Source organism: Panthera pardus, unplaced genomic scaffold (assembly GCF_024362965.1).
Source record: "Panthera pardus isolate Hobbes unplaced genomic scaffold, ASM2436296v1 HiC_scaffold_16, whole genome shotgun sequence".
In the NCBI taxonomy this organism is placed as follows: Eukaryota; Metazoa; Chordata; class Mammalia; order Carnivora; family Felidae; genus Panthera; species Panthera pardus.
The window spans coordinates 110,521,214-110,542,026 of record NW_026526721.1 but is presented as its reverse complement, the minus strand read 5'-3'; the positions used below and the strand labels follow the sequence as shown (position 1 = coordinate 110,542,026).

The 20,813-nt window shown below is 37.7% G+C and overlaps 1 long non-coding RNA gene across 1 annotated transcript; it reads right to left on the bottom strand.

Annotated features, from left to right (window-relative positions):
- Nucleotides 1-16: 16 nt before the first annotated feature.
- LOC109261413 (uncharacterized) lies at nucleotides 17-2,507 on the bottom strand. The gene is made up of 3 exons (XR_002077368.2): nucleotides 2,340-2,507; nucleotides 1,058-1,295; nucleotides 17-109 (listed from the first exon to the last, which is right to left on the bottom strand). It is a non-coding gene; the product is annotated as an uncharacterized LOC109261413 (long non-coding RNA).
- Nucleotides 2,508-20,813: the final 18,306 nt, after the last annotated feature.

The following is a 20,813-nucleotide window of genomic DNA, read 5'->3' as shown; positions in this document are numbered from 1 at the left end:
TGCTTAAACCGTTACCTTTTTTTTTTCCTTGGCAGAGAAGGTAAGTGCACAATGGTCCTGTGTTGAGTTTTCTGGTCGTCTGCTAAGACAGGTGCCCCGTCACAGAATCCTGTGGGTAGTAAAGTGTAAATTACTTGCAGCTTTAAGGTACAGTTTTAACTCCTTAATTAGCTATACTAGAATCTTCCCTTACTAAAATCAGCTAGGTAGAGTTTTGTGGGTATGTATGTTTATTTAGTGCATACACAGAAATAATACAGAAAGTCATATTTTTCTGATTTAAGAATTTACCACGAAGCTGTGAGAATGTTTTGATTTTCAAAGTCACGTTGGGATTAGAGTCAGACAGAGAACCTTCATTCCCTTTAAGTAAATACTCCTGCTTTTATTTATTTATTTATTTTAAGTTTATTTATTTTTGAGACAGAGACAGAGCATGAACGGGGGAGGGGCAGAGAGAGAGGGAGACACAGAATCGGAAGCAGGCTCCAGGCTCTGAGCCATCAGCCCAGAGCCCGACGCGGGGCTCAAACTCACGGACCGCAAGATCGTGACCTGAGCCGAAGTCGGACGCTTAACCGACTGAGCCACCCAGGTGCCCCAATACTCCTGCTTTTAAATTCTTTTATTTTAATAAGCCAAAAGTTTATGCTCTTTTCAGAATGCTGAGAATTTTGCCCCCAGATATGGTCAGAGTTCCCAGTTCCAAATGTAAAAAAAAATTCAAAGTAGATCTGTTATGGTTTAGAAGTCTGATGGGATGAGGCATGAAAGATACAACAGATGTCACTACACATCCATACTGATGTTACTCCCATGCTTACTTGCTTTAACCCTATAAGGTTATGCTGCTTTGGGGTGGACCCTGGGGACTGACTCTTCAACGAGCATAGTTGCTGGGACAGATCCGTGGATGCAGTCAGGCCCCAGGGCTGAGCAGCTGACAGTATTGCAGCCCCTTAAAAATAGACCTGGATAAAGGCGTAGGACCACAGGAGGCATGTGGGGCCAGTCAGTACTGCACACAGAGGAAACATGCACTGCCTTTCCGGATTACCTGATGAGTAAAAATCACCAGTATCAAGGTGGGAAATCCTCAATCCACTGAAACAGAGGCCGTGGAGATGATCTGATTTAATCCTATCACCTTGGTTTGATGGTGAGAGTACAGGTTTCCATTCAAAAGTGGAGCAACAAGGAACTCAGGATTCTCACTCCTGCTTGCACATTCCTTCCACATTGCAGGACTCTTCAAACTATAGATTTTGACCCGTTAGTGGGTGATGATGAGCTCTCTTTAACAAAACAAAACAGGCCAGACTCCATTACTCAGTAAGGGTTTGTGATTTTCATTTCAGAAACACATGCTATATTGATACAAGTAACATGTTATTTGTATGTACTTGTGTCTCGGGTCACAGTGGGCATTTGATTTCTTAGAGGTCATTTGATTTCTCTGAGGACCTAGTCAAAAAACATAAACTACACTACTCAGTATAGGTATGGGGTTACAAGAATAGGGTATGAGAGATTTTTTTTTTTTTTCAAAATGACTTTTAAATAAAGAGGGACTTGGTTGTTAATTTTGTTATATGTGTCCGCTTTTTACAATACTTCTTAAGATCACATTTGGAACTCCCAAAGAAACAGCATTCAGCTTACATTTTACATCTAAGCTTACGTCAGCAAGGAGAGCTATTTGTAGCATAGATACTATAATTGAAACAGATGTATGTAAACTTTAAAGCTTAGCTCTTCATACCAGTCTCATTGGTATGAAAAATTAACAGTAAAACAGTAAATGTCCACTATGTTCAAGAGTAGCAGCTTTGCACTCAAAATGTCTTAGGTTTGAACCAAATTCTACCACTTATTACTTGTGTACCTTGGACAGTTGCTTACCTCTTCCGACTTTGTGTTCAATTATAAATTGGGCATAAAATGGCAGCTCAAAGATGTTGGGAGAATTACATGAAATAAAAAAATGCAAGGCACTTCACAATATACCCTCAGTAAATGTCAGGTATATCATTCTTGAGGCTGCTAAGGACTTTGCCACCCCATATGCTGTTTTGTTGCTGTTGTTTGTTTCTATTACTATTTTTATTTCTGTTATGTTCTTTCATGCCGTGGAGACTTTGTGGGTCTCCTAGAATTTCTTGTTGTGGACTTGAGAGCATATATTTCCTTTTGGACTCTCCATTGAATATCTGAGGTCAGGTAATAAGCAAGTGTTCAACTTTTTTGATGTTTTGCATTGTGATATACACTGTGTGGGACAAAGATGCAAATCAAAATGTGTGCAGCTAAAAATATATCAACAAGAAGAGTATGCTGACCTTTTTAGCTGGGCTTCACCTCTCAGATTCAGTCTATTTTCAGTTGCCACAGTCCAAAGTCTGATCTTCAGTTTTGCAGATACAGAAACTTGATCTCAACAGTTCACCTAGAGTTCACCAACTCTGGAGCACTGACTCACACCAAGAAAACTGACAAGAGAATCATTTACCAACCAGAACACCAGTTTATGAATATACCATGGTTACATCCCAGTCACAATAAGACATATGCCTGTTGTTCAATTTAATTATAGATCAAAAAGTTGCCTACAGAGCTTAAAATAAAAACACAGAGGTGATATTCTTGAATGGCATTTTCAGTGAGACAGATAATCTGAAAGAATTGCCTATCCCTGAAGACACTGGTTATAATAATCAGTATCCATCCTGTATATGAAAAAATTCTGCCTCGCTGAAATAGCTTAGCATGTAGATTTTACATTTGCTTATTTTCTTTTAAAATCAGTCACCATCATTGTTACTACTTTCCTTGCAAAATTAGTTTAGTAATATCTCCCTGTTGTGGTGTGGTGGTATTTAAGCCTGCAGTGCTTGCTAATTTGGAGATATCTAAAAGATATGCAGTCAGAAACATACACTATGTCATTACAAATGCCATTCCGAAGTTCAGGACAAAGTTGTAGCAAAAGATAGAGGTTTGGAAATTGTCCATTCACAAATGATAACTATGGGGAGGGGGTAAACCATAGGCCTACTGACATTGGGATGACAGAGGAGAATACTGAACAGAAAGAACTGGAATCCTATAAGATTCACAACAGCCTCCTGAGGAAATCGGTCTCAGAAGAGAATTTCAGTGAGGAGGTAAGTCTGTGTCACTTGTTACAGAGAGGACTATCAAGAGTCTGTTAGAGTCATAAAAATAGTAATTATTTCTGATCACTAAAGTGTTTTGGTGAAGAGATTGAGGAAAACAAATTAGTACTTTGAGGAGAAAACAGAGACAGAAAAACCTATAAAGAGACATTGCTTGATAATGCCAAAGGGAAAATGTCCATGGGGGAAATTGAAGTAGATGGATGACATCAAAAGGACAAAGGGGAGGAGCACCTGGGTGGCTTAGTCAGTTAAGCATCTGACTGTTGGTTTTGGCTCAGGTCATGATCTCATGGTTGTGAGTTTGAGCCCAGGATCGGGCTCTGCATTGACAGAGTAGAACCTACTTGGGATTCTCTCTCTCCCTCTTTCTCTGCCCCCCTCCCCAGCTTGTGCCCTCTCTCTCAGTAAATAAAACTTAAAAAAAAAAAAAGACAAAGACAAAGGGGAAGGCGTAGTCTAGGGAAGGAGTGGATGTGGGTACTGAAGTTGAACACTATCATAGTAGAGGACAGAAGTTAACTGTGAGGCTAGGGCATTGGCTGGGTCACTAGGTGATAGGAATATTATAGGGCAAAAAGATTACAGGGTCAGATATGAAGGTTGGTAGATGGCAGCAATGAGTAAGAGGGCAAGTAGCGGGAGCTAGAATACCTATCCCTTCTCTAGTATGTAAAGGTGGCAAGATAAAAGTGGCCTCTATGGGGAAAATGAGTAAGGGAGATATTTTACTGAGGAGTTGTTAGCAGCTTTTAGGAAGAGATGCCTGTGAGTATAGAACCTTCCTTTAGAAGGAATTGTGTCTCTAGAACACAGTCCCAAAAAAGGGAAGAGATATATATGGTCAATAAAGAGTAGAAATGGGAGGAGAGGGGAGTGAACTGGAGGAGAGTAGTTTTGTGACAAGGAAACTTGTACCAAAGGGGTCATATTAGACCATGAGGACAAAAAAGGAAGGTTATGGAAAGACCTAATATTCCATTAGGGTGTAAATAACCAATATTCCATTAGCAACTTTGGCATTAAGCTTCCCCATAGTCAAGACAGATTGTTCTCAAATTGATGGAATTGGGGAAAAGGGAATGGATTAGCCTTAGGCATTGAGAGCTGTGCAGTGTTTTAAAACATGACTGCAAATTCATTGCCGTTTCTCTAACAACTGTGATGTAGGGTCCCTCTCCTTGGTTCTGAGAGGGTTTGTGGTTATTTTGACCAATAGAATATGACTTCTAAGCCTGAGTCATAGAAAGCTACATAGCTTCTGCCTTGTTCGGAACATTCTCTCTTGCAGCTCAGAATTACTATGTAAGAAGCTAACTACCTTGTGGCCACAGGGTGCTGAAAAGAGAGGTGTAGGGGTATAGGTGAGGGGTGTGGGGAGACAGAGCATTCACAAGCCAAAGAGCCTCTAGCCATTCAAATCCTACCAGCCCACATACCAGACAAGTACGTGAAGAAGACTTTGATCCAAATACCCTGCCATTCTGGTCACTCCTAGCTGCTTGAGTCTTCTCAGCTGAGGCCTCAGACATCATAGGACAAAGACAAGGCACCTTGTCTGAGACTTGTGTGAAAAACCTATAAGGAAAATAAAACCATGGTTATTTATGTCTTCTGGGATAGTTTGTTACACAGCAATAGACATGGCCTAAGACAGACTATAATGCCAATGTTGTGTCATTTCCCACAGTCAGTGTTTTTGTTTATCCTCAGGTAGGTGTGGCCAGGATAGGGATGGGGCTGATTTAGGAATATATGGTGTATTCCCAAGCAGGAATGACATTCAATTAATGCACAGGAACAGACTAATGGATGTTTGGTGAGATGTCCATTCAGATTGGTTAAAGTTTGTGCCTAATCATGAGAAAATATTTTTACTATATCCCTTGCCTCCAAAACAGTGACATGAATATAGAAGGTACTTAGATTGGCACAAAAATGTCTGTGAACAGAGAACAGTGAAGAGGTAAGTTTTATCAATCTGTGAGTGTAAAAGGATTTCACAGAGAAGAGAATTTTGGCTGAACTAGAACGGACTGAGAAAATATATTCATGAAGGCATATGTTACACAGTTGGGTTTAAAGGCAGGATGGAATTTAATATTCAGGAGGAAGAAGGGAAGGTATCAGCCTCGTTTTTGTTTGTTTGTTTTATCTGGAGGTTGGGGTATGAAGAAAACAATGAGCAAAGGCAATGGGTTGCAAATAGGGTGGCCTTAGGTAGAAGAAAGAGAGAAAATAGACTCACTATGGGCTCAGAGGGTGAAACAAGTTAAGGTTAACTAGGCAAAATAACACCGCAGAGTGAAAGAACAAGAAAAGAGGTTTGAATTTACTGTATTAGGCAATAGAAATCCATGCAAAGTTTTAAATTCGGGTAATGACCTTGCAGAGAATCTGGCAAGGGAGGCAGCAACCTCCTAAGACACTGTTGCTCCCAGGAGGACATTCAAAGACCGGTGGTGGTGGCAGTGGAAGGAGACAGAAGCGTGAAATACTTTGTAGGAAGAAATAACAGCTGTGGTGTATGAGTGCAATGGAGAAAAGGAAAAGCCAATGATGACCGAGGTTCCATCTGGAGAATCAGGAATAATGGTGTTAATTATGATGGAAATGGAGTGTTGGAAAGGAAAGCAGAGGTGTACAAAATGTGAATATAGTGTGTAAACCTTGAGGTCTCCTCAGCAGGAAGCATTCCACTTATTTTTCTATGCTTCACCGTAATGTTTTGAGCCTCTCTTGGCTAATCTGGCATAGTTTTAATTTCACATTGTTCAGTTCTCCTGCCCTTTTTCTTGAACTTGTGACTTACATCCATAAAGGCATCGAATTGTTGAAAGGAGGGCATCTGGTACACACTGTCATCTCTTAACATTGCAACTCATGAGGTGACCTATGTATGTGTAGTATTCTGTTTAGTCACCCTTGTTGCTATTCACAAAGCCCTTCGTTTCTGGTTCTGTGAGCAGGTATCACGCTCTTCTTGGGATAACAGTGTCTTACCGTTGGGATCTGGGAAGGCATGGAGTATCCCATGAACCCTCCCAGTCCACTTCCGTAGATACACTACAAAGCTATTTCTGTTCAGGGGTTTTATGCCTTCAGAAAAGTGTAAAAGGAAAATCTTGAAACATTAAAAAAGTACCAAGGACACGGTAAGCAAAATTATGGGTAAAGAGAATAGATTTTTCTTCTTTTCAATTTTCTAAATAAACTTTGGGGCTTAAAGCAAAAAATAGTGTTTGATTTGGTTCTAAATGTATGTAGACAAAATATTTAAGATGATTACTTTTTAAATGGGGGAAGGTAACAAGAAATAAAGAGAGGTAAGGCTCCTATACTTACTTGAACTGGGAAAATGACAGCAGTAAAGGGGGAAAGTTATCTTAATATAATAGCTACAATTACAACTTAAAGTAGTAATACAAAACAACACATTCAAAAATAATGTCAAGGAAACAAAATGGAGTTCTAAAAATATTCAAGTAACCCACAGAAAGGAAAAAATAAAACAGAGAAATGAAAACCACAACAAAACACAAGACAAAAAAATACGATAGAATTCAATCCTAAACTATCAATAACATAAAATGTAAATGTGTCTACTAAATACACAAGCAAAACACACAGATTGACAGACTGTATTAAAAAACAAAACCTAACTTTATTCTGTCTGTAAGAAACTCACTTCAAATATAAGCAGATTGAAAGTAAAAGAATAAAGACATATAAACATTAATTAAAGAAACACAGGAGTAGCCATATTAAAAGATTAGAAGAAAGAGCAAAGAAAATTGACAGCAGTGGATGTTGTAGAATGATTAAAGGGTAAACTCACCAAGGTATGCACCAAAACAACACTGCAAAATATGTGAAGCAAAAATTGATAGAACTGAAAAGAGACAAATTCAAAAATATGGTTGGAGATTTCAACATCCTTCTTCCAACAATAAAACAACGCGACAGAATATCAGCAAGTACATAGAACTCAACAACATGACCAACCAATAGGTTCCAAGTGACATTTATAACAGAACACAGGCTTTTTTTCAAGTGCTCACATCCTGGGTCATACAACAAACCTCAAAAAATTTGAAAGAACTGACATTATATGGAATGTGTTCTCTGACCTCAGTGGAGTCAAACTAGAAATCAGAGAAAGATAACAGGAAAATACCTAAGCACTTGGAAATGAATGACACACTTTATTTTTTTAAATTTTTTTAGTGTTTATTTTTGAGAGAAAAAGACAGAGAGAGAGAGAGGGAGGGGGGGGGGGGAGGGAGGGAGGGAGGGGGAGAAAATGAGAATGAATCAGAGGGCAAACTGGCAAGGAGCAAAGAGAGACAGAGACACAGAATCCGGAGCAGGCTCCAGGCTTTCAGCTGTCAGCACAGAGCTGGACACGGGGCTTGAACTCACAGAACACAAGATCATGACCTGAGCCAAAGTCAGACACTTAGTTGACTGAGCCACCCAGGTGCTCCACTGACACACTTTTGAATAATTTATAATCCATGCATCAGAGAGGAAGTCTCAAGGGAAATTAAAAAAAAAATAGATTGAAGTGAATTACAATAAAAATGTGACCTATCAAAATTTGTGGAATACAACTAAAAAGCATCTATTAAAAAATTACAGAGGCACCTGGGTGGCTTAGTCAGTTAAGTGTCCAACTTTTGATTTCAGCTCAGGTCACGATCTCACAGCTCCTGAGTTCGAGGCCAGCATCGGCCTCCGTGCTAACAGCTTGGAGCCTGCTTGGGATTCTCTCTCCCCTTCTCTCTGCCCTTCCCCCAACCTATCTCTCAAAATAAATAAACTTTTAAAAAATAAATAAAAGGCAAGCTTGCCTTAAGAAAAATTTACAGCTAACATTCTATTTAATGGTGAAAGACTGAATGTTTTCTCCCCTAAGACGGGGAACAAGGCAAACTTAGTGCTAAAGCAGTGCTGAGGGGGGAATTTATGACATTAAATTCTTAGCTAGAAAATGGTAAAATCCTTAAATAATCAGAGCTTCCATCTCAAGAATCTAGAAGATCCGAAAAGAATAAAAAACAAGAAAACCCAAAGCATTCAGAAGGAAGGAAATAATAAAGAACAGAAATTAATGAGATATTAAAACACACAATCACTAGAAAAATATCAATGAAACGAGACGGGTATTTGAAAAGATCAATGTAAATGATAAATCTCTAGTAAAACTGACCAAAAAATACCCATTATCAATATAATGAATGAAATTAGTTATGGCTGAAATTGTTGCAGCTATTAAACAAGTAATATGAGAACTACCAGAAACAACTTGACACACTAAAATTTGGTATCTTTGATGAAACTCATCCCAAAATACAAAGTTATCACACTCACCCAATATGAAATGAATCATTTAAATAGCCCTGTAACAATTAATGAAAGTGAAATTGTAACTTAAACAGCCCCCCAAAAGAAATCTCTAGGACTGGTAGTTTTCACTGGAGAATTCAACCAAATATTCAAAGAAAAATTCATATGTATTCTGCAAAATTTCTTCCAGAAAACAGAAGAAGAAATATTTACCTGTTTATTATATGAAACTAGTGTTACCAATGATACCAAAACCAGACAGTACAAAAATAAAACCAAAAAACAAAAAAAATATAGAAGAGTACCCCTTATATATATAGTCACAACCATCCTTAACAAAATAGTAGCAAATAGAATACAAGAATAAAAAGAATTATAAAAATATTTTAAAAATATAAAAAGAATTATCATGACCAAGTGTGACCTGGGATGCAAATCTGATATTTATTAAAAAAAATTTTTAACATTTATTTATTTTTGAGAGAGAGGGAGAGACAGAGTGTGAACGTAGGAGGGGCAGAGAGAAAGGGATACACAGAATCCGAAGCAGGCTCCAGGCTCTGAGCTGTCAGCACAGAGCCCGATGCAGGGCTCGAACTCACGAACTGTGAGACATGACCTGAGCTGAAGTCAGACACTTAACCAACTGAGCCACCCAGTCACCCCACAAATCTGATATTTAAAATGTCATCTATGTCATCATGATACTAACAGACTGAAGAAAAATCACATGATCACATCACCGTTAAGGAAAAAGTATTTGACAAAATACAATATGTATTACTGATAGGAATTCTCAGAGAAATCGGAACAGAAGGGAATTTACTCAACTTGATAAAGAGCATCTGTTAACACCACCACCAACAACTGCAGCTAACATTAGCAAATGGAGATGGAACGAAACAATGGTAACATGAGGGCTTTTGTGGTGATGGAAATGTTATGTATCTTGACCGTGTAATGTCAGTATCCTGGTTGGACTATCCTACTACAGTTTTTCAAGATGTTCCCATTAGGAGAAATGGGTAGAAGGTACTTGGGATTTCTTTGTATTATTTCTTAGCAACTGCATGTGAATCTATATCTCAAAATAAAAAAGTTAAATTAAAAAAGAGAGAGGGGGGCTGGGTGGCTCAGTCGGTTAAGTGTCCAATTCTTGGTTTCAGCTCAGATCATGATTTCATGGTTCCTGAGTTTGAGCCCCATGTTGGGCTCTGCACTGACAGCATGGGCCTGCTTGGGATTCTGTCATCTCTCCTCTGCTCGCTCTGTTTCTATCTCAAAACAAATAAGAAAATTTTAAAGAGAGAGAGAGAGAGACTGAAGGAGACTAGGCATACCTAGAAATATGTATCCGTCAACAGATGGATGACAAAACAAATTGTGGTAGATCCTTACCATGGAATGCTACTTAGCAACAAAAAGGAACAGTTTACTAATACATACACCACAGATAAATCTCAAAACTGCTACACTGAAAAAAAGAAGCTATAAGAGTACATTCTAGGTTATGTATATAAAATTCTGGAATAGGCATAACTAACCCAGAGTGACAGAGAACAGAGAAGTAATTGTTCAGGGCCAGAACGGTGTAGGGATGAGGAATTGACTACAAAGCTGCACAAGGGGATTCTCGGGGGATGCGTTTGATTGTTTCAGTGTGTGTTGCGATATCAACATTTCAGTACTCAAGCTCTGTACTTAAAAGGAGTACATTTTATTGTATGCATATAATTATTCAATCAAGTTCTATTTAAATAAAAAGAATAAATAAAATTGAGATATTAGAGTTGATACTCAATTTTTGTTTTTAAATTGGAAGCTGTAGCAAAAGACAAATACTCTCAGGAATGTCTTCTACACACCGTGGCAAGATTCAGAGTAAGAGTTTTTAACAGAGACTCTCAAGGCTAGGTAGATTTGGAAGTGATGATAAGGTCGTGAGAAAGAGAAGGAGTGAGTCCCCAGGAGAAGATGGAAGGCAAGATCTTGGCAAATACACAGATTTCAATGGCTGGTCTTCTAATAGCTTGGCACTGTTAACCTCAGAGTGGAGTGTACACTGAGAAGCCAGGGGTTAAAACAGTCACCTATGGGTGAGGGAGGTGTGGAGAGGGCAAGGAAAGCAGAAGGCCCAGTGAGATTGACGTTTGCAAATGCATGTAAATTATCCATGGGCTGGCTAGGTTTTAACTCGTGGTACCTGTGGAGACAGACAGCCAGGGTGGGACTAGAATGGCAAAGTCAAGCTTGCAACCAGAGCCATATATCAAGAGGAGGCCAGAGAGCGAGAGCTTGCCAGCAGTGTGCTAAAACTAAGGCTAAAATGAAGACATCATGCTAGATTAAAAACTGGCTCATGAGACACAAAGTGACTAGATCAAGAGAGAGTTAGGGGAGGTCAGGAAGAGGAGGGAGTTGTAACAAAATCCATCCTGCCATATCCTGTCACAAAGCTCAGTGGTGACACTTGTGCGGAAATGGAAGCTTGTTCCTTATCAGGGTCTGGCATCAACTTCTCCCTAGTTTTCCAGTAAGCTTTGCATCAAGCAGATAGTCTGTCCACTTTACTAGGTTGACTTGTGAACCCATACCTGTCAGTTCATCACTGGGTCTCCATATCCTGGAATGTCATTTCAAGACAGGGCTCATCAAATGCCTGAAAGATGCAAAGAAAGGCTAGACTTTGCATGCCCTTCTCTTTCCCAACTTTCCCTAATTTCCCTTGGCCAAGCTGAGAAGAATAGGAGTGATTTACCATGTAGAAGCTCAGATATAGAGGAATCTAGTTGCCAGATGGGCCGTGCAAGATGGAAATTCATCTTATGAATGAGGTGAAGATGAGGAAAATCACACCATAAGGTCAAGGCTGTGATATGAATGCTTAAGTCAGGGGACAATATTTTACATGTTTAAGAGTGAGACTCAATTGGATTCAAATTCTAGTAAAGACAATTATTAAACATGAGAAATTGGGCAAGATACTTCATGTTTCTGAGCCTCGGTTTTCTCATCCAAAAAATAGGGTTGGTAATACCAATCTCAATGTATTACTGCAGGGCATAAATGAGGTCATTTGTGTAAAACTCTTTGTACAATTGCCTGGCACTTAGTGGTCAATGAATGGAGAATGCTGCAGTGTGGGGCTGGGAACCTGGGAAGGGAGTTGGGCAGAGGCTGTCTGAGGAGGTTAACAGAATCAGCTGCAAGGGGAGGGAAACCTGAGAGGCTTGGTGTCCAACCAAAAGGACTCAGCTGAGGAGGCCAGGACAGACTACCCAGGGAAACGAAGGGAAGGAGGAAATAGAATGTCTAAGAAACCCAGAAGGAAGTACTGATCAGCAGGAGCAAATGAGGAAAAAGAATGAGCATGGAGGGAGACAAGAGCGGTAGGCTTAGCAATAAGGAGATGATTAGAGTGGAGGGGAAGGCAGCCAGAGGGCAGAGGGTCAAGAAGGAAATAGAAAGGAACAGTGTGTTCTCAGGAACAAATCAAGAGAACCAGTTGCTGTGAAAGATCAAGTAGCAAAATGTAGTGATTCTGAAGTGTAATGTTGTTGAGTGTGTTTCTTTGTTTATATTGTTGTTGTTCAAGTCTCAACTCTGAAAGAACAAGCAGACCCTGGTTGCCAGGATGTATTACTCCTGCTGCTTCCAAATCCAATTCTGGCAAGCGCAGTCATTCCCCATGGTATTCCTGTTAGCATTCATACAGTACTCATTAGGACTTGAAATCTTTTCAGCCTTGTCAAATTCCATTATATGGCACAACAAATCTTAACTTGTGGATTCTAGTGTTTCTTTTCATATCAATTCAGTTTTAAAATCAACTGCCGAGACAAAGAAAAACAAATACCAAATGACTTCACTTATATGTGAGATCTAAAAAACAAAACAAATGAACACACAAGACAGAAACAGACTCAAACACAGAGAACAAACTGGTGGTTGCAGAGGGGAGGAAGGCAGGCAAAATAGGTGAAAGGGATTGAAGGTAAAATTTTCACTTAGAAAATGAGTCATGGAAATGTAAAGTACAGCACAGGAAATACAGTCAGTAATATTTGAATATCTATGGTGACAGATGGTAACTAGACTTATCCTGCAATCATTGCATAATGTATATAAATGTTGGATAATTTCATTGTATACCTCCAACTAATATTGTGTGTCAACTATACTTCAATAAAAAGTGAAACAAAATAAAGTATACCACAATTTAAAAGCCCCCCCAAAATAAAACCAACTGCCAAAAGTAATAATCTTTTGGTGCTCTTATACTGAAGTTTTTCTTCATAATAAGAAAATTATCACCTAACTAGATGTTTAGCAATTAAAGAAGTAAACCCTTCTTGTACATTAAAAAAAAAAAAAAAATGAAATGACAATACCGGGTTTTTCAATTCATTTGCATGTAAATTTATAAATTATTTCAACTAGTCCATTGTTTTCTATATAGTTACTTCACATTAAAAACATCCAAGCATTTCTTTTGATCTACCTGCCTACAAAGCAATAAATATTTAATACTGTATCTAGAATATCTATATATATCTAGAACAAATATCTAGACCTCCAAAATTGCTCTCTTTTATACAAACAATTATTTGGGGTAAAAGTGGAGTTGATCATAATTATATGCAAGCAATTATTCTATGAAACAGCCAATTACACCACTTGAGCAATGTGAATTTCCCACAATGCATTTAGCTCCATATTGCTACAACTATGTCTTCCAATATTACTTACAATTTAATCTGCTTTGTCATGAGAAATACTCTCAATTAATTATGCTTTCAACTTTTTTTTTCTTAAAAGATTCTTAAAATACTACATTACCACCCAATAGCAGCTGACTATTCAGTACAAAATATAATATGAAACTAAAACAAGCTCATAGTTTACAAATCTATAGCAAATAAGAAAAGCTTACATTATATTTTAGTTTTGTTGGCAAATTGTACTTGATGCCATTTAGAAAAATCTATAAAATTCTCTGAACATTAACGTATCTCAGGGATCTCTTTGACCTTTTGGGGAAACATTTTTTTTAAATTAATAATTATACTTGAACCTATTTGCCTAAGGTCTGTACATTTTTAACAATGATATCTGTAATTTCCCCTCATTTTTCAGCATTACTCTTCCTTGAAAAATGTTGCAAAAAGATGAGGAAATTAAACTATAAAGAAAATTATTTACACACTTGAAACTAATATATGTCAACTATACTGCAGTTGAACATGTTTTTTTTTTAATTTTTTTTAAAGATTCATATATGTATTTGAGTGCATGCTAATTGAGGCATGAGGAAATCACAACTTGAGTGGGCACCATTATGAATGGCCAGAAAGATATTTAGGAGGCATGATCAACAGGATTCATTGAATGTGGAGGAATGGGGAAGAGGGAACAGTTTAGATCTCACATAACGTCCAAATTTCTAGCCTGAGCGATGGATGGGGTGAATGGAGGAGCCATGCCAGTTCTGGGAAAAGGGATGGGGGAAATCCTCTTTTGATTAATTGGGTCTCAAAATAGAATTCTAATACATAAAATTTTGTGTTTTCCAGCCCACTTATTTTCTTTTATTTAAAAGTATTTTGTTGGAGTGCCTGGGTGGCTCAGTTGGTTGAATGTCTGACTTCAGCTCAGTTCATGATTTCATGGTTCATGGGTTCAGGCCCCACATCGGACTCTGTGCTGACAGCTCTGAGCCTGGAGCCTACTTCGGATTCTGTGTCCCTCTCTCTCTGCCCCTCCCTGGCTTGCATTCTGTCTTTCTCTCTCTAAAATAAACATTTAAAAATTTTTGAAAAAAAAAGTATTTTGTTATAAATAGGGCAAGATTTAAATATTCTGAAGAAATACTGGTTAGAGGGCAATTGAAATGGTCATAGGATTGCTAAATATATTGCTAGAGTCATCTGGTTCAGAATCGGGCCAAGTATCCAATTTTATCAAGCAAAGAAATCATCCTTTATGCATTCAACAGATAGATTTGTGAGTGCCTCCACCATATCAGGCACCATTATAAGAGTTGGGACATAACAGGGACGAAACAGACGCAATCCCCACTCTCATTGTATTTATAAATGACTATAAAAATACACATGATGAGTAAAAGACAATGAAGATAAATTCATCTCAGCTCATTACAAGTGCTATGAAGAAAACAAAACATGGTAAGAAATATAGTAAGAAGAGAGTGACTAGAGTAGGGAAGAAGAATAAGACATGATGCCTCTGAAGGGTTGGCATTTGACCTGAGCCTTGCATGATGAGAAGCCAGCTGTGAAGAAATAGGGAAAGACCTTTCAGACAATGGACTTCAGACTTCCTAGGTAGGGGCAACAATCTGGTTGGAAGGACTTTGAGGGGACTTTTTTGGAAGTGATATTTGCATAGAAAACACGCTCTATTTGCCTACAGTGCATATTAATTTGAGAAGGAAGGAGCTGATATTAAAAAAAAAAAAAACCACACAGGTGACTGACTGTACCCTCTTTATACCCATCAAACTACACTTTGCACTACCAGCAGTCCAAGCAGAGAGAACAGCACAAATCAAGGCACAAAGGCAGAAACTAGTTTGGCTCTCCCAGGGACTGTAACATGTGAAGAAACAGAGGGATGGGTAATAAGAGAACGTGCTCAGGAAGAAGGGGAAGGAGGGCATATCACACCTGGGCCTGGTAGACAACAGAAAGGATGAGAAGGTCTAAGCAGGGATGTGATGGGGGTGTGTTTCTGCTTTATATATTAAATCCTCAACTCGTCATCTGGTACAATTACTATTAGTAGTAGTCACTGATAGAAAAAAATTCATTTAGAAAGAAAGAAAAGCAATAGTTTTGTTTTTATACTTTCAGTCCTTTTATGTAAAATACTCATTGTCTCAAAATGGTCTCAAAATGGCACTTGCTGATGCTGAATGATGTACTTTGACTCATGTCCTGGAGAGATATTCTGTTGGTCATCTATGTAATAATAATACTGTTTAAATGTGTTGAACTTTTTTTTTTTAAGATTTGTTGAACTCCTGATTAAAGATAACTGGTATAGTTAAGACCGAGTTGGAAAAACAGTTGGAAAACAAACTATATGATGGGTGAAGCTGTGTATTTTCCTGAAGACATTGGTAATTCTCTTCCATGAATAGTATCAAATATCTGATGATATTAAGGCATTTTCTTTGGGGCAAGGTAGGAATATTATATTTTAAAATTGTTTCTTGACTTTTTTACAAATATGGGGAAATCTCTCATCTGCCCTATCAATTTCTGATCCTATGTACAAATAGGGATGAACTGCCTAGGAATGTCATGATGATTTTCTAAGATAAAATTGGAAAAATATCCAATATAAAAATATTTTTAAGTTTCATAATCTGTAACAAGTGACAACATGATCATTAAATGCAAGAGCTTTTTTTTTCTTTCATTCTTTCTTGAAAAATCCAAGCCCAGGGACTTTTAAGGGTGGAAAATGTTTTAAAAGTGTGGTTAATACTGAGTACTTAAGTTAACTGAGTGATTAGACCACTGATTAATTAATTCATTCTATAATTACATACCTACTGCTATTTTGGATGATATCAAAGAAAAAAGAACAGTTATTAAATGTATCATCTATATAATCAAATTATTTACAGCCTAGTTGATGAAGCAAAGCAGAAACATAAAATGTTTACAAGCAGGAGGACTGATACGAGGCAGAAGAGATATCACAAGGCAGTACAGATTTGGAATGCCAGATAGCACTACAGATCATTCAGGGTGGTGGGAGCCTTAGACAGCAGAGTTCCCTTGTTTGGACTCCCTCCTGTCTGGACATTTTCTCAAAGTGCACAGACAGATTTCTTCAACAGTATATAGCCCACTGAGGTCAAATAAGGGTTAAAGTTTACATTTGAACAGCAGAAAATATACAGGTCTTAAGCTGGTTAGTTACACCATGACCGTTCTATAACCTTAAAAGGCAATGTTTTTACACACTAATCAAAAAAGATCTTTCATTTTTTCCATGCTCTATTATTTTCCTTAGTGAACAGACACTTTAAATTGCATACTGTAAAGCTTCTGAAAGAAGCCTTTCAGAAATCCATCATAGTCTTCTCTCCTTCGGATGACTAGATCCTCCCTCAATGTTCTTTCCTGCCGACTCAGAAGCACCCATAGACAAGCACTAAGAAGATTTATTTAGAAGAAATTTCAAAGCAATTTCTGACCAATAAGCTCCAATAGAGGTATGAACTGTCTAAATTGATGTTTTTTTTAAATATGAAATTGAGAAAATATAATAGTGATGTTTTGTAAGTTGCAGAATTTTAATTTTTTTTAAATGTTTATTTTTGAGAGAAAGAGACAGAGCATGAGCCAGGGAGGTGCAGAGAGAGAGGGAGGAAGACACAGACTTCAAATCAGGCTGCAGGCTCTGAGCTGTCAACACAGAGCCCAACGCGGGGCTTGAACTCACCAATGTGAGATCATGACCTGAACCGAAGTTGGACACTCAACTGACTGAGCCTCCCAGGCACCCTTAAGTTGCAGAATTTTAAAGCTACACACTTTATTGTAAAATTGTAATTTTAGCTCTTTTTTCTCTGCCTCCTCTCCCACAAAAACTTAGTCCTAAAGCTAGGTAGAGAAGAGCAAGGTAGGCATCTGTGCCAGTGGCCCAGATCAAGATACCAGAGCCCAGCAGGCTGAGAGGGCATTTGGTCTGTAGCAAGCTGGCTTGGAGTGAGGTGTAAAACCTAAGGAGGATGAGGAGGGTGTACATAGGAGTGTCCCCACATGGCCCTATCAGGATCAATATAGAGATCTGAATAAATAATGGTAGGGACCAACTACAACCCATTGAATAATGTAGGAAACTGTAGTCCATCAGGTAGAAATAACTGAACACATTTAAATTTTGGTGAGAAATGGGTTAGTGACTGAGTTTCAAAGTACCAGCTTACGAAACACTTACCAATTGCTACAAGGAGAATGAACTTTATCTGGAGAAGTTTTGCAGACTCCATCTTAATATGGGCATCAAAGTGAGCTTCTGTAGTAATGGAACCAATCAAAATTGTGTGCCATCTGATAGAATTCAACAAGAACACAGCATTACCTCTGTCATATTCCTGCTGAAGACGCACAACCTGGATCTCATCATGAAGAAACATCAGACAAACCCAAACAGAACATTCTACAAAAGAGTTGGTCTTTACATTTCAAGTGTCAAGATCATTATAGCAAAGAAAGACTGCAAAGATTGTTCCAGAGGAAAGAGACCAAAAAGATCGACAACTAAATATATCCTATGATTCTAAGCTGGAGCCTTTTATTACAGAGTCGTTATTGGGACAATTGATGAAGTTTAAATGGGATGTGAGGATTAAAAGTTAATTATATATTTGTGGTAACTCCTTGAATTTTAGTTGTGTAGGAAAAACGTCCTTGTTTGTAAGAAATACACATCACAATGTTCTAGGGTGATGGGACATCAGGTTGGCAGTTTGTCCTGAATGATTCAGGAAAGAAAAATTTATTATATTGTTCCTTTCAACTGTGGCTTGAGATTGTTTAAGAATTAAATTTGCTTTTACAATCAATAGCAATCCTTTAATATTAATTATATACATTGTTGCTATAAATATATTGTTTAATTAGGTAATCCTTGTGGCATTATAAAGCATTTTACCTGACAAATGATGATAATACAACGGTCACTGGGGTTTTGTTAGTATTCATATGGGCATGTAGCATATTCCTTCTCCATTTAAAAAAGAAGGGAATGTCTTCTGATAAAGTCTATTCTTAAATAGAAAGTGGGATGATTTTGGTATTATAAGTTTATTGTCAGTATTACGGTCCAAAGCATTGATTCTTCCCTGAGACAACAGCAGAACAATGGACACAGTCTCATGGTTCAAAAGAAGTCATTTTTACTCATTAAAGAAATTGGAGCCAAATAAGACATATCTTCTGCAATCTTGGATGATTTACCTGAGTAATCCAATTTTACAAATTAATTTTATAATTTCTTCTATAACTTTAAACTTATTCTTCATTTTGTCTTTACAAATGCATAGGAATTTAACTAATTTGAGCCTGTGATAAAGGCATCTATCCAAAGAGTTTTAAATATAAATTTTAACTACAAATCAGAATAATAACTAACATTATCAAGTGGTCATATGTGAGAGGATACTTCCCTATATATATATATATATATATATATGCATATATGTGGATAACTACATATTTATAATATGATGCCCATAACACTATGTGTTAGGCATTATTGTTAGACATAAAATAAGTAAACTGAAATCTACAAGGTTAGTCATACAAGTTGTTAAATGAAAGGAATACAATGTCGTGTGAAAATATATCCCAACTATCTATGCTTATAAATCTCTTTACTTACCAGCCTTCTAAGGAAGGTTGACTGTCTCTAGAATTGTGCAGGGCCCAGAGCAATTATGCCTCTACAACCACTGTACCCTGCTACTCCCAAATATCAGTGTTTCTAAGAAATCTGGTTAAAAGCTGTATCTAAAGAAACTCACAGTGGAAAGAAGTGATACAAGGACAACACCAAACCTCCTGTAGGTGCAGATATGAAATAACACCCCTCAAATAAGTTAGGAATGGGTTGATTTATTCATCTGAACTTTAAGTCTCTTTGCCATAAATGCACTAACATAGCATTTCCCCTAATTAACAGCCTCCCTGATTCACTGTCCTAAACCTATAGAAGTCTCAGAGGAAGGGACCCAAGCTAATCCTCACCTCCTCCTAACCACCCTAATTACCATAGTCATATGCATTTACAGTGACTGGGGGAAAAGGCTACAAGGAAGAGAAACATTGATTGTCTTTGCAACTTCAAGTCTAATCTGATTTAGAAACTATGTATCAGTTTAACTTGAAATAAGCTAAGAATGAAATATAGGCCATAACATAGAGTCTATCTAGAAATTCACATACGAGTAATTGATAGGTAATTTTTTTAAATACACTTCCTTGGGTTATTATTCCTATTTTGAATGTAAGTTTCCTGTGATAAATTTTTTTGATAAAGTTCAGAATAGTTTTATTTCACTAATATAATCAGGAAAAAAAAGGTACTTTGCTCTATAGACTGTAAGTGTCCCCCACAAAATTCATATGTTGAAGCTAAATCCCCAGTTTGACTATATTTGGAGATAGAGCTTTTGAAAAGAAATTAAGGTTAAATTAGTTCATAAGGATGGGGTCCTAATTCAATAGAATTGTAGATGTGATGAGAAGAGGCAAAGATTCCCCTCTCTTGTCACAGGCACACACCAAAGAAAGGCCATGTCTTCACACACTGAGAAAGTGGCCATCTGTAAGCCAGGAAGAGAGTTCTTTTCAGAACACAGCCATATCCCCTGACTTCAGACTTCCAGCCTCTAGAACCTGAGAAAATAAATTTCTGTTGTTTAAGCCACTTAGTCTATGGTATTTTGTTATGGCAGCCCAATTGAGTAAGACATTTCCCAAACTGACCTTCTACCTACGGAGATAAATTCTGTGTAATTGTATTTAGTACTTAGTATCACTCTCAAAAGCTACTGAGATCATTACTTCTCTTACCAAATCTTCATATTCCTTATTTTGTTCCATAAGAAACATAAATTCATTTCCCTTTGAAAGAATTGACACAAATTGCTATCAGAATCCTAGCTGATGCAAAAAGCTTCATAGTGCCACAGTTAAGAAGCTGTGCAGTATTTCAGAAGGATGGTTTTAAAGCTTAGAAAGCAGGAGTTACATCTGATCTAGTAAGTGAATTAGCAAGATGCTAATGAGATTAGAGAGGGGATATGCCTGGTCCAGTCGCAACTGAAGAGAAGGTTGGCTAAATTTCCTTTCAACACAGAACATACTGGATTCTGATTCTCAGACACGCAGAGCTTGGGAAGTGGGTCATCTTTTCAGACTGGGTTAGTTTGCCAACTGAGTATTTATTACTCAAGTATAATAAAAATGACAAAAAAAAAAACAAAACCCTCAGACTCCAACATTAAGCAATTGACAAGGTCTGTGTGCTAACAGTAAAGACTTACTGTGGGGATGGGTGTTAACGTAAGTGCTCTGTGCCAGATGCCCAAATTAGAATCCCAGCTTAGTTAGACTCCTACTTCTTATTAATCTGATGCAACCTTTTGGAGCTTCAATTTCCTCACCTCCAAAATGGGATGATAGTACCTACTACTAAGGAGTAAATGAGTAAATTCATGTAAAGCCCTTGGCAAAGTCCCTTGCA